Below are 12794 nucleotides of genomic sequence, written 5' to 3'. Positions count from 1 at the left end.
AAAGACAAATTTTAGTCAGTGACTCCCTATAAGCAACACTGAAAAAATATGGAAATCCAAAAGTAAATTCAGAATTAAACTCAATATAGCCAAAAAAAATATAAGAATTGCTGTGACAATATGGGTGGACCCCTGTAGATTTTCAGAGTAAGTTATTGCATGAACAGCCTGTAGATGGCATTGGTAATTGATAAACACACAATACCACAACTTTTTTGTAACTAAATATGAGACAGGTGAGTATGTTTAACACTATTGAAGGATATAGCTGTATTTCTCCAACACTCCTCCACCAGATGGCTGTATTCCCACATTTACCAAATGTACTATTAAAACACCCTACTCCATTTACTATCGGAAACAATTAACAAACACAAACAGTGTACTATAACTGAGTATGGGTGTCAGAAAATATATGATAGTCTACGAAAAGAGATCAGTGGCACTCTATCATTATAACATAGTTAAGAGATGCAGTAGGGATAATATTAGAGTGAATACCCACAGTACTGTCAGCTGGTGTAGTAACAAGTCTCAATATAAGCAGAGAATTAAGTATCACATTCCATTACAGGATTAATTGAGTGCAAAGTCCCAACCCCGCCCCCCTCAAAATAAATAAATAAATAAATAAATACAAAACTGGCAATGACAGGGGAGAGAAGTGTCCACACCGATCACTGCAGAGATAGTCAGTTGTTATTCACTGGTAACAGTAGTAATTCCTCAATAGCAATGGTAGGGATTACGTGGAAGGGGGCTGGATAGAAACAAATATTATATGCACAATGCTTTCTCTAGTAAAGTCAGACAGTTAAAGAAAATGTATTACTGTAGAGTTATAATGAACCCTAAACACCAAGGATGAGGAGGTCTTATACATCCTTGTACCCAGACAGGGTATCACCTATCCTTTAGCCAGTAAATGTGAGAGTAGACATCACTTTCTAGGCACAAGGGGTACAGCAATGTGTGGAGCGCATCCCCCACTTCCCGGTTCAGAATGGACTCACCACTCAGGTATATGTACAGCAGAATTGTGTCACCTGGAATCCGGAGCCCATTAAAGAAAGATCAGCCCAGGCAGGTGTAGAGGAAGGCGGTCACATCACTCAAATGTCAAATGGAAAGCCGCCCAAGCCAGGTGTGGTGTCAGTCAGCCAGGCGCGGGGCATCTGCAGCTGGATGCAGTAGGGAGATGACAGTTCCTGGCCTAGACCTCCACTTTGTAATCAGTTAGGCAAGTGCAGCTGCTGGCTCTCCTGGCCGCCACACTCGTCCGCTGGTGTGGTGTGGAGGGAACACTCCTAGTCACCTGATCTCCCAGTTGCAGCACGTCACCCCCACAGTGTGGATCACCGTCTCCCCGGGTCTCCTCACTCCACATCCTGCGTGGTAGACAGGGATCACTGCAGGGTAACTCGTCACTGGTATGGTGCGGGATCTCTCTCTTGCAGCGCTAGAGATGCGGCCGCTGACTTCACAATCTCCCTCATTCAGCAGCCAGCTCGGTGCACGGGGATCTGGACCGTGATATAGGTCCTCTCACCTGCCGTGTAGAAGATGTGTTGCCTCTGACTCCCTGAATTTCCTCCCTGCACAGCCGGCGTAGTGTACGGAAATCCCCACCACTCGCTGGTGTAGTACGGGCCTTCCCTCCTGCAGAGCTGGAAGCGTGCGTTCACCTGCTCCCCGGCCCGCCTCACTGAGCAGCCAAAACAGGGCACAGGGATCACTCCAGGGCAACCTCCGATGTCAGGACCATAACGTCCTCTCACAAAGCCGCGTGGAACATGTGCGGCCCCTGGCTCCACAAGTCGTCTCACTCAGCAGCCGAAGCAGTGCGTGGGGAATGTCATACATAGTATCTGAGGTTGAAAAAAGACAATTGTCCATCGAGTTCAACCTATTTGTGGTGTCCTATGCATGATGATTTGACTCAAATTTCTAACTGATGCTGCTGTCAGCCATTGCATTTAATCCCTATTTATAGTAACTATAATGCATGACTATGCACCATACCCCTGGATATCCTTTTCCAATAGGAATTTATCTAACCCATTCTTAAAGGTGTTGACAGATTCCGCCATTACAACTCCCTCGGGCAGGGAATTCCAAACACGTATTGTCCTTACCGTGAAAAAGCCTTTACGCCGTATTGTGCGGAATCTCCTCTCCTCTAACCTGAGCGAGTGTCCACGAGTCCTCTGTGTTGATCTAACCAAAAACAGATCCCGCGCAAGCTCTGTGTATTGTCCCCTTATATATTTGTAGATGTTGATCATATCCCCTCTTAGTCTCCGCTTTTCCAATGTAAACATGCCTAGTCTTTCAAGCCTTTCCTTGTATTCCATCGTCTCCATGCCCTTAATTAGTTTGGTCGCCCTCCTCTGTACCTTTTCAAGCTCCAGGATATCCTTTTTGTAGTACGGTGCCCAGAACTGTACACAGTATTCAAGGTGTGGTCTCACTAGTGATTTATATAACAGGAGTATAATACTCTCGTCCCTAGCATCAATACCCCGTTTTATGCATGCTAATATCTTATTAGCCTTCTTTGCTGCAGTCCTACTTTGGATACTACTTCTTAGCTTGCTATCTATGAGGACACCTAAGTCCTTTTCCAGTACAGAATCCCCTAATTTTACCCCATTTAGTAGGTAGGTGTAATTTTTGTTCTTGTTACCACAGTGCATTACCTTACACTTGTCTGTGTTGAAGCGCATTCTCCATTTGGCTGCCCATGCTTCTAATTTAACTAAGTCGTTCTGAAGAGACTCAGCATCCTCCTCTGTATTTATAGCCTTACACAATTTGGTATCATCTGCAAAAATTGACACCATGCTCTCTAGACCTTCTGTTAGGTCGTTAATGAAAATATTGAACAATAGCGGTCCTAATACTGAGCCTTGCGGCACACCACTTAGCACTTGTAATTTAAAAATATATATATTTTTTTAACTAAATAACATAACTAAATATTGCAACATATTTTATTAGAAAGACGTACTTTGAATACAGGTGGTGTTTTCATTTGATGCACTTTAATATATTACTGTTATTGGATTTTGTGTAGTCTCGGAATAGAAGGACTAACAATTTACAAGGAATCCTAGGGAATGAGCACGTTTATTACAGAGTTTCTTAAAAGCACTGATGTAGTAGTTATATTTCTGTGTGATTTCACTGTGGCAATATAATTACCCATGTAATCTCAACCTAAACCTGTTCACTGATTTTACCTTAATGTCATAAAAAAGTAGACAAAGCAAAACAATAAAATGGAGACACATCATACATAAAAACCATTATATACAATCTGTGCAGTTATATAATTAAATCAATTGCAAAATTCAAATAATCGTATGAAACATGTAAAAAAAATGATATTTGCCTTTTAACTGGGATTTACTTTGTGAAATAGTTGTTTTCATTTATTAAGGGATTTATCTCTCTTTGAAATGTGAGATATTTTACAATTGTTGCAGTCTGGATTATAATAACACTACATATGATTATGTATAATTGATGAGTAACATTTATACTGTGAACAAAATGTATTGTTAGTCCATTCTTGCTGTATTACTGTTGTGTAATCATGCAGCAGTGATGGAATCACATATATTTAAACAACTGAGGAATTCAGTAAAATAAAATGCATTTCCCCAACAAACTATAAAAAAGGATTCTCAAGCTCAGCTATTAACGCCATCAACCCCCAGGGCTCCATCATAAATTGCATGTACTTTATTTACATGTAAAACATAAGGGTCTATATAGCTTGAAATGCACTGCACCCCCAAAATGAAATATTCTTTATTGTTGCGATATGCATTTATCAGTCATTTAACATTGTGCCATCGCTCAATGATGAGAGAGAGAAGTAAAGTGATTGTTTAAGAATTCATTTTACTTCTGGGTTAGGATCCCAGCCACGTACATGTAGTAGTTGGGATTGACATCAGGTTCAGTTACAGCGTACCACAGAGAGATAACAAGATCCTTCTCCAAGCTGGGCTGCTTCATAATGGTAAATTGAGCAATGTCATCAGGGTTTTGTGCACTGGGATATACAATGTAAATTGATAAAGGCAATACACAGGAAAGGAGTAAATAAGCATATTGTAAAGACTGGGTAAGATCCATTATATTGTGCTAAGTAACTTATATTGGGTTATTTACTCATTTCATTGTATTTGAAGCTATAATGATTCTTGAAGTCAATGTGTTTGAAGCAGGGAAAAATTTGGCAAGAATAAGGATCTGAGTGTTTTTGACAAGGGACAAATTAAGAGATCATATCCAAAACAGCAGGTCTTGTGGTGTGTTACTGGTATGCAGTGGTTAGTACCTGTCCAAGGAAGGACACATGGCAAACTGGTGACAGGATCATGGGCACCCAAGACTCACTGAAGCGCATGGGAAGCCAGTCTGATTTTATCTCACAGAAGACCTACTGTACCACAAATACTAAAAAAAATAATACAAAAATATGCTGGCTATAAAATAAAAGGTTCCTAACAAGAGAGGGTGAGACTCTGAACATACCTGATCCCAAGGGATCTGTGTATATGTGTAGTATTATAATAGACCAACATTTATGAGGAATATCAGAATATATTCATTAGCAGAGCTAAATTGGTGGTGCTTCCATGAGTCATACATTATAACATATGTAAATACATTTCTTAAGAGTGCCCCTACAAAAAGAGTCTTCTTTTCTTCTCTTCCTTACATATGATAGAAAGGTGTCAGAACATTCAATGTATTGCAGCTTGCTGCAGACTGGTTCACACCCCACATTTCCTCATACATTTTATACTACTGTAGATGGTTTCAGATATTTTCTACTTTGAAACTACTTCTAAACCCATTTGTGATAACTCCATAGAGTATACTTGTTTCTGGTTCTAAACATCTGATTTACCCCTGAAGAAGTCATACTGATGAAACACACTGGGTACTTTATGAATATCTTCTGAATCATCTTATTTGGAGGCCTAGAGCCGATCACAAGTGAACACAATTTGGGAAATCTTGAGAATGTTTAAATATATTAGTGAGAACATATGACGTTATGGTCTTGCTGTATTTGTATGTAGTTTCCTTTTCTACAATTCGTACAATTTTTTATACGATCTGGAATCTGTCAATTTTTTTATTCAAATTGTTACTCTAAGGACCAATGTATGCTGTATTATGCATTAGGTGGCAAACTTGACTTTTAGTAGGAAAACTCATTAGCGCTCTCAGATCTCATTCCTCTCTCTCTCTCTCTCTATATATATATATATATATATACATCCACATATGAATGTACTTAATCCAGGTATTCTGACTAATACTAATATACAAGTTCATTTATACCTTGATTTAATGAGGCTATAGACTAGAATATCTATGAACAAAGTATCTAAAAACTATGGCCTCTAATATGGACTGATCCTGACTTTAAGTTAAGTGAAAGTACAGTGAGGGTTGGACTGTATCATAGGGGTACAGGGGAAACCCATAGTGGGCCCCACCTCCTCCAGGGATTAGGTTCCAGTCTGTGCACTTGAGTTATACATTATACAATGTTACAGTGTACTGCACAGGACTATGGTGTATTTGCTACAGTGCATTGCTGTTATTAATCTGGTACATTATCATGCATGCACTAGCGGTGTACAATAGATTTTTACAATATACAGTTTGTCAAAAGGCCCAGGCCATTCACTCTCTAATGGTTAGGCAAACCAATGTGACTTCTGGTCATACCCCTCTGGAGACGGGCCACACCCCTAAACATGGGCCCCTACCAATGCATTCACCTTGTGGGCCCTTCATGCCACAGTCCGACACTGAGTACAGTAGATGAATGCTATGCTTCTCCAGAGGCAGAAATGTGCATGATATACTGTATGATTTCTAGCTGGGATGTTTCAGATGTTTTTGCACTATCTGTTATTTAATTCCTAGTAATACATTTTCCCATCTACATTCAGGAAAAAAATATATATCACATTTGACACCATCTCAACTGTAATACTACTATAGCAGTATATCAGATTGTTTGCCTGTAATATATTGGTACTACAGAATGGAAATTCAAGGAACAAATGGCCTTGCACACATTGACAACCTGTACAACATTAAATACAGATGTAAGGGACCAACCAGTCACCAGACATTTTTTAGAAGCTGGAGATAATTTAATGACATGCCTCCATTATTATGTGACGGCAATCGATCTAGATTGCTCCTCCAATGTGAGGCATGTTGTTTGGGTGTATTAGATCCACGTGGCCTCAATGATAATTTAGGGTTTGATAGTTATACTAAGGTAATTACATTTTCTATATCAGTGTTTACTAACTACAACTAAAGTGCATTGGGTTGCTTGTTTAAATATGATTATTCTGCTTATACATATTTTCCTATGATATATAAAGTTTACATTTGTTTACATTGTTAATATGCTTAGTTCTTGTAATAATACCATGATTGTGTTATGGATTACAGTTGCTATGGTCATGGTCCCACTTCCGGCTAGCGTTCTGCATGGGTAAGATGTGTTGATGTATCTTTTGTTGCTGATTATAGTACGCAAATAAATGCACTGAGACATTGAATTGTAGTCAGTCTTCATAACTTTAGCACTAATGCTGTACCTTGGATTATTTATAGAAATTCTTGGTAGGTCTGGCACTCCAATTGAATCAATAGCTTGATCCGGTGCCTTCACAATGAAATCCTATATATAGTGTATGATGTGCAGCACTCTGGATACAAAATAGCCCAATATGTAGCATTAATACATATATAACTGATTTAGTGCTCTTTTTATTAGCACTGCCTTCAGGAGAAAAGGAATACAAATGACAGGGTTACCTTATAACCCTGTTAGACCACCTAAGTGCGTTGCAAACACTGAAACAGGAAAATCAGTGCCCGTCCGGTATCTCAAAAAAGTGACCACATTGTCAGTGTGCCAAGGCATACTGCGCATGAGCAAAGCCATCACCATAGTAACATAGGAGGCTAAAGGATAGCAGGCTGTACAAAAAGTGGCAGATCCTTGATAAGGGAGCATGGCACTGAAATGGCTGTCGGGCTGGGATCATTAGTGTGGTAATACCACCTGCTGTTTCTGGACATGATACGTATTTGTATATACTATTATCAGGATGGCATATTGGAGTATTTATTAAAATGCATTAGCACTTTGTTTTTATTTTTGGTGTGCTTGACAAAGAACCCCTGGTGGAGTAGATGATGATTTATGTACTTCATTCTGTGACCAAACACCTGGTTGGACTGACTTATAAGGTGTGTGCAATTTTCTAAATAAATAAATGTATATATATATAACCTCATACATCTAGCCTCAATACACCACGCAATGTGAGATGCCTGTTGTGAGTGAGCCGCCAGGTCCTGTGCAACTCCACTAGCGTCGGGCACCTTTTTTGGGCGAAACTACATCTTAGTTGCAACACGACTAGAACGCACCAGGAGACTGTGCTGATTAATTAGATATGTTACACTTGTGTATCTGTGTGCGACTGAGTTTGTATTTGGAGCACAACAGAACTTGGCATGAAAAACGGCCACAGTGCTGTATTGTAGTATTTCGTATACAGATTCAGAGACTCAGTCGTACATAGATATACAAGTGTCACATTTCAAATTAATCAGCAGAATCTTCTTGTGCGTCCTAGTCACATTGCGTTGCGACTTAGACATAATTTTGGCAAAAAAAAGACACCCAATGCCCGCATCGTCTGATAGGAGCTGACGTGCCAAGAAGGGCTGTTTGGTGCGACTGCAGCAATGATGTGGGAGGACACACGTGTATGTGGGAAGCTGGGCTGGCACAGGGTATCCGGAACGGATAGCACTAGGTGTTGCTCGTCCACGCTAAAACTCTTAATTCACATATGTAATATTCATGCTTAGGAGCAAGTACTGTATAGCTTATTACAGTACAGGCATTCTGTAGTGGATAGAAACAGATGTGTTCAGTTTAAGTCATTGATATTATATAATACAATGACGTATGCGTTCTTCTTACATAGCACATCTATCGTGAAGAAAAAAATGCAATTAAGTGTGACTTAACTTCTTCAACTCAATTTTCTTTCTTCTTAACCACTCCTTACTGGGGAATGTCGAAGCATATGAATAAAATGCAATACTAGCTAGATATTGCTTTTTCTGCTAGGTTACACTTTTACTTATCCTATAACCTACTTTATTTTGTCCCTGATGGCTAAACGTAACATAATCCTTTGCTTAGTGACATGGCACTAGTCAGTAGCTATGTCGGGGAGAAATAGATCTTGTTATAGAATAGAAAAGATAGCGTGCTATTGTCTTTTCCAAAATACCATTTACTTCAAAGTAGGAGCCGCTCACCTGGCTGTTCTATTTGAGTTCAGTTAATGTCACATTTCCCTCATCTTTCTGCAGGTACAGGCTTCCATTTCCATTTGGTCACATAATTCTTTTGATGAAGATATCATTTTCACCTTGCTGTCTCTAAGATAGAGATGCCATCCTCTCCAGGAAATTGGATATTTCTTTACTGATTTATGTGTGCCAGAACACTGCAGGGCTTGTAGGTTACCGTTATTATCTTGCGGAACACTTGACCTCAAGAGGTTGCTGCACAAGCTCTCTTTATGGTTTCTTTAGACAGAAAGCAGAGACTGGGGACAGAGAGGCCCTCCAAACATGATCTTTTGTTTAGACAATATAGGGCTTTAAAATAAAACTCCTCTATATTTTGTTGTCTGAGACACAAAAGTGTACTGCATACCTAACAATATATTCAGACCAAGACCACTCTCCTGTTTTCATGCTAGAGAGCTCTGCAATGCAGCACAAGATGATCAGGTGCAAGGCTATTAATAAGGTCTAAAAGCATTTTCTTCTTTGCAGTTTTCATAAAACACTAATGGCTCATGTACAAACAGACGTACAAAGCAATTAGTTTTGTGCAAATCAGCATTTTCATTGACCTAGTGTACAGCTATATTTTGTATTTGCAAGCTGTCCCCATGTACACTCACATAAATAAAACACTGTACAGAATACAGTTTGCCATATCAGCAGCGTCTTAACGACACCGTATTCAGTGGCAAACGCAGGATTTGCATGGGGGGGTTTCCAGAACTGGGCGGAGCCAATCACGGGGGTGGGGACTGAGGTGACCCAGTATATGCTGGGTCTGTAAAACTAGTGTGTCTGTGTGTGTGTGTATATATATATATATATACATATATATCTACACACACACACACACATATATATATATATATATATATATATATACACATACATATACACATATACAGGTTGAGTATCCAATATCCAAATATTCCGAAATACGTAATATTCCGAAATACGGACTTTTTTGAGTGAGAGTGAGATAGTGAAACCTATGGCTCAATGTACACAAACTTTGTTTAATACACAAAGTTATTAAAAATATTGTATTAAATGACCTTCAGGCTGTGTGTATAAAGTGTATATGAAACATAAATGAATTGTGTAACTGTAGACACACTTTGTTTAATGCACAAAGTTATAAAAAATATTGGCTAAAATGACCTTCAGGCTGTGTGTATAAGGTGTATATGAAACATAAATGCATTCTGTGCTTAGATTTAGGTCCCTTCACCATGATATCTCATTATGGTATGCAATTATTCCAAAATACGGAAAAATCCCATATCCAAAATACCTCTGGTCCCAAGCATTTTGGATAAGGGAGACTCAACCTGTACATAGCATATTAAACATGCATACACACATATATATATATATATATATATGAATATATATACAAACAAATAGAAAACCACAGCACTCGCCACCCCAGAAGTGGGGTGCAGTGTCCGCACTCGCCACTAGTGGGGTGGGGTGCATGTAGCCCATGGCCACCTACTCAAAAATATAGAAACAGAAAGTTCAGCACTCACCAAAATAAACTCACTTATCCTCACAACATCTAGGAATAAATGAATAAATGATGAGGGTTTAGTTAGTGAATTGGCCAATGCACGGAAGCCTGCACACCGCTCGCCAAGGTACCCCACCTTCATGCAGGTCCTACACTATCCTGGCAACTGTAACATACATAATATAACTGCAAATATGCCTACTTGGTTTAAGGTGTATCTGCCATGAACTCCATGGCTTTTAAAGATACACTAGTCACCTGACACTGGCTGATAAATTACTGAAGGGCAGCTGACACAGGTTTAAGATAATAGGGGTGCATGAACAGAGCTTGTGGCCACAGTTAATGAGTTAACCAAGGATTAACCCTAAAATATACAAACAAATAGAAAACCACAGCACTCGCCACCCCAGAAGTGGGGTGCAGTGTCCGCACTCGCCACCCGTGGGGTGGGGTGCATGTAGCCCATGGCCACCTACTCAAAAATATAGAAACAGAAAGTTCAGCACTCACCAAAATAAACATACATATATCTACACACACACACACACACACACACACACACACACACACACACACACATATAGATATATCAGAAATGGTGAATAAGATACATTAGAGCGACCAATGGTGTCAATTAATATTGAAATAGGAGGTTATAATTAAAATACACCCCATAAAATAATTTCAGCAACAACATAAAATGCAGTACAGGTTGAGCATCCCATATCCAAATATTTCAAAATACGGAATATTCCGAAATACGGAATTTTTTGAGTGAGAGTGAGATAGTGAAAACCTTTCTTTTCTGATGGCTCAATGTACACAAACTTTGTTTAATACACAAAGTTATTAAAAGTATTGTATTAAATGATCTTCAGGCTGTGTGTATACGGTGTATATGAAACATAAATCCATACTGTGGTTAGACTTGGGTCCCATCACAATGATAACTCATTATGCAATTTTTTTCGTATTTTGGAATATCCGGTATCCAAAATAATTCTGGTCCCAAGCATTTTGGATAAGGGATACTCAACCTGTACTACTGCCCAGGTACAATGAAATATAGCTATCATAAATCTGTAAAGGTGTATACATATTTAAATATATACACATAATTATGATGAAGCAAAACAAATCAAATACACACAATTACAATCTCACCCAAGCTAAAGTGTAATATGCAATAATTAAGTAGATTGATGTGAAGATTAAAAGATACTGTATTTCTTCAAGTTGAAAATGACCCAGATAAGGAAAAAAGGAGATTTATGGTAGACTTACCATTGTTAAATCTCTTTCTGCGAGGTACATTGGCTCCACAGGTAAAACATTGTGGTGTAGAGATGGATCTTGATCCAAGCACCAACAGGCTAAATCTTTAGACTGTCCCAGGATGCACTGGGGCCTCCTCTATAACCCCACCTCAAGTATTGAAGGCATAAAACCTAATGAACGTGTTCACTGAGGACCACGTAGCCACCTTGCACAATTGTTCTGCAGACGCGCCTTGGTGGGCCGCCCAAGAAGGTCCAACAGACCAAGTAGAATGGGCTTTATTAGCAGCAGGAGCAGGGAATCCAGCCTGTGCATAGGCTTGTGCAATCACCATTCTAATCCATCTGGCCAAGGTTTGCTTATTTGCAGGCCAGCCACGTTTGTGAAAACCAAAAAGTACAAAAAGGGTATCTGACCTCCTGATAGAGGCTATCCTCTCCACGTATATATGGAAAGCCCGTACCAGGAGGGCAAACAAGAAGAGATGAAAGCGGGAACCACAATCTCTTGGTTAACGTGAAAAACATGACACCACCCTAGGTAAATAACGCGGGCGAGTTCTAAAAACTGCCCGGTCACGGTGAAATATCAGGTAGGGTGGACGATAGGACGAAGGGCCTTGGTCTGACACCCTCCTAGCAGAGGCGATAGCCAGTAGGAACAGGGCCTCGACCATAAGCCATTTAAGGTCTACTGACGCAAGATGTTTAAATGGAGACTCTTGCAGGGCATCCAGGACAACAGACAGATCCCATGGAGCCACAGGAGGGACAAAGGGCCTAATTCAGAGTTGATTGCAGCAGCAAATTTGATAGCAGTTAGGCAAAACCATGTGCACTGCAGGGGGAGCAGATATAACATGTGCGGAGAAAGTTAGATTTGGGTGGGATGTGTTTTACCATGCACAGAAACAATATAACCCTCCCAAATCGAACTCTCTCTGCAAATGTTATATCTGCCACAGCTGCAGTGCACGTGGTTTTGGACAACTGCTAGCAAATTTGCTGCTGCGATTAACTTTGAATTACCCCCACAGGGAGGCTGAATCCGTAACGCACCCTGAGTGAAAGTATGAACGTCAGGAATAGACACAATTTTTCTCTGAAACCACACCGACAAGGCAGAAATATGAACCTTGAGGGAGGCCAGACGAAGGCCTAAGTTCAGGCCTTGTTGCAGAAAAGCCAGAAGTCTGGAAATTCTGAATGTGTTTGCATCGTAATTCTTAGCAGCACACCAGGTGAAGTAAAATGCCAGACCCTATAATAAATCCACGCAGATGCCGGTTTGCGGGCCTTCAGCATAGTTTGGATAACCGCCTCGGAGAATCCTTTTGCATTCAGGAGTGATGCTACAAGAGCCACGCCGTCAAAGCCAGTCTGGCCAGGTCCGGGTAGATGCAAGAGCCCTGAACGAGGTGGTCTGGACATTGAGGAGGTAGAAGAGGACGCTCTATCGATAGACCCTGCAGGTCTGAGAACTAATGCCTTCTGGGCCATGCTGGAGCGACTAGAAGTAGAATTCCTCCTTCTTGTTTGAACTTCTGCAGCACCCTGGGCAGAAG

General features: G+C 40.2%; 1 protein-coding gene across 3 annotated transcripts in view; it reads right to left on the bottom strand.

Moving 5' to 3' along the window:
* ULK4 (unc-51 like kinase 4) overlaps positions 1–12794 on the bottom strand; it is a 1561547-nt gene that overhangs the window by 208562 nt on the left and 1340191 nt on the right. The gene's annotated exons all lie outside the window — the stretch shown is intronic.

Source organism: Pseudophryne corroboree, chromosome 5 (assembly GCF_028390025.1).
Source record: "Pseudophryne corroboree isolate aPseCor3 chromosome 5, aPseCor3.hap2, whole genome shotgun sequence".
In the NCBI taxonomy this organism is placed as follows: domain Eukaryota; kingdom Metazoa; phylum Chordata; class Amphibia; order Anura; family Myobatrachidae; genus Pseudophryne; species Pseudophryne corroboree.
The sequence above is the reverse complement of the archived record's forward strand: the minus strand, read 5'-3'. Positions and strand labels throughout refer to the sequence as shown.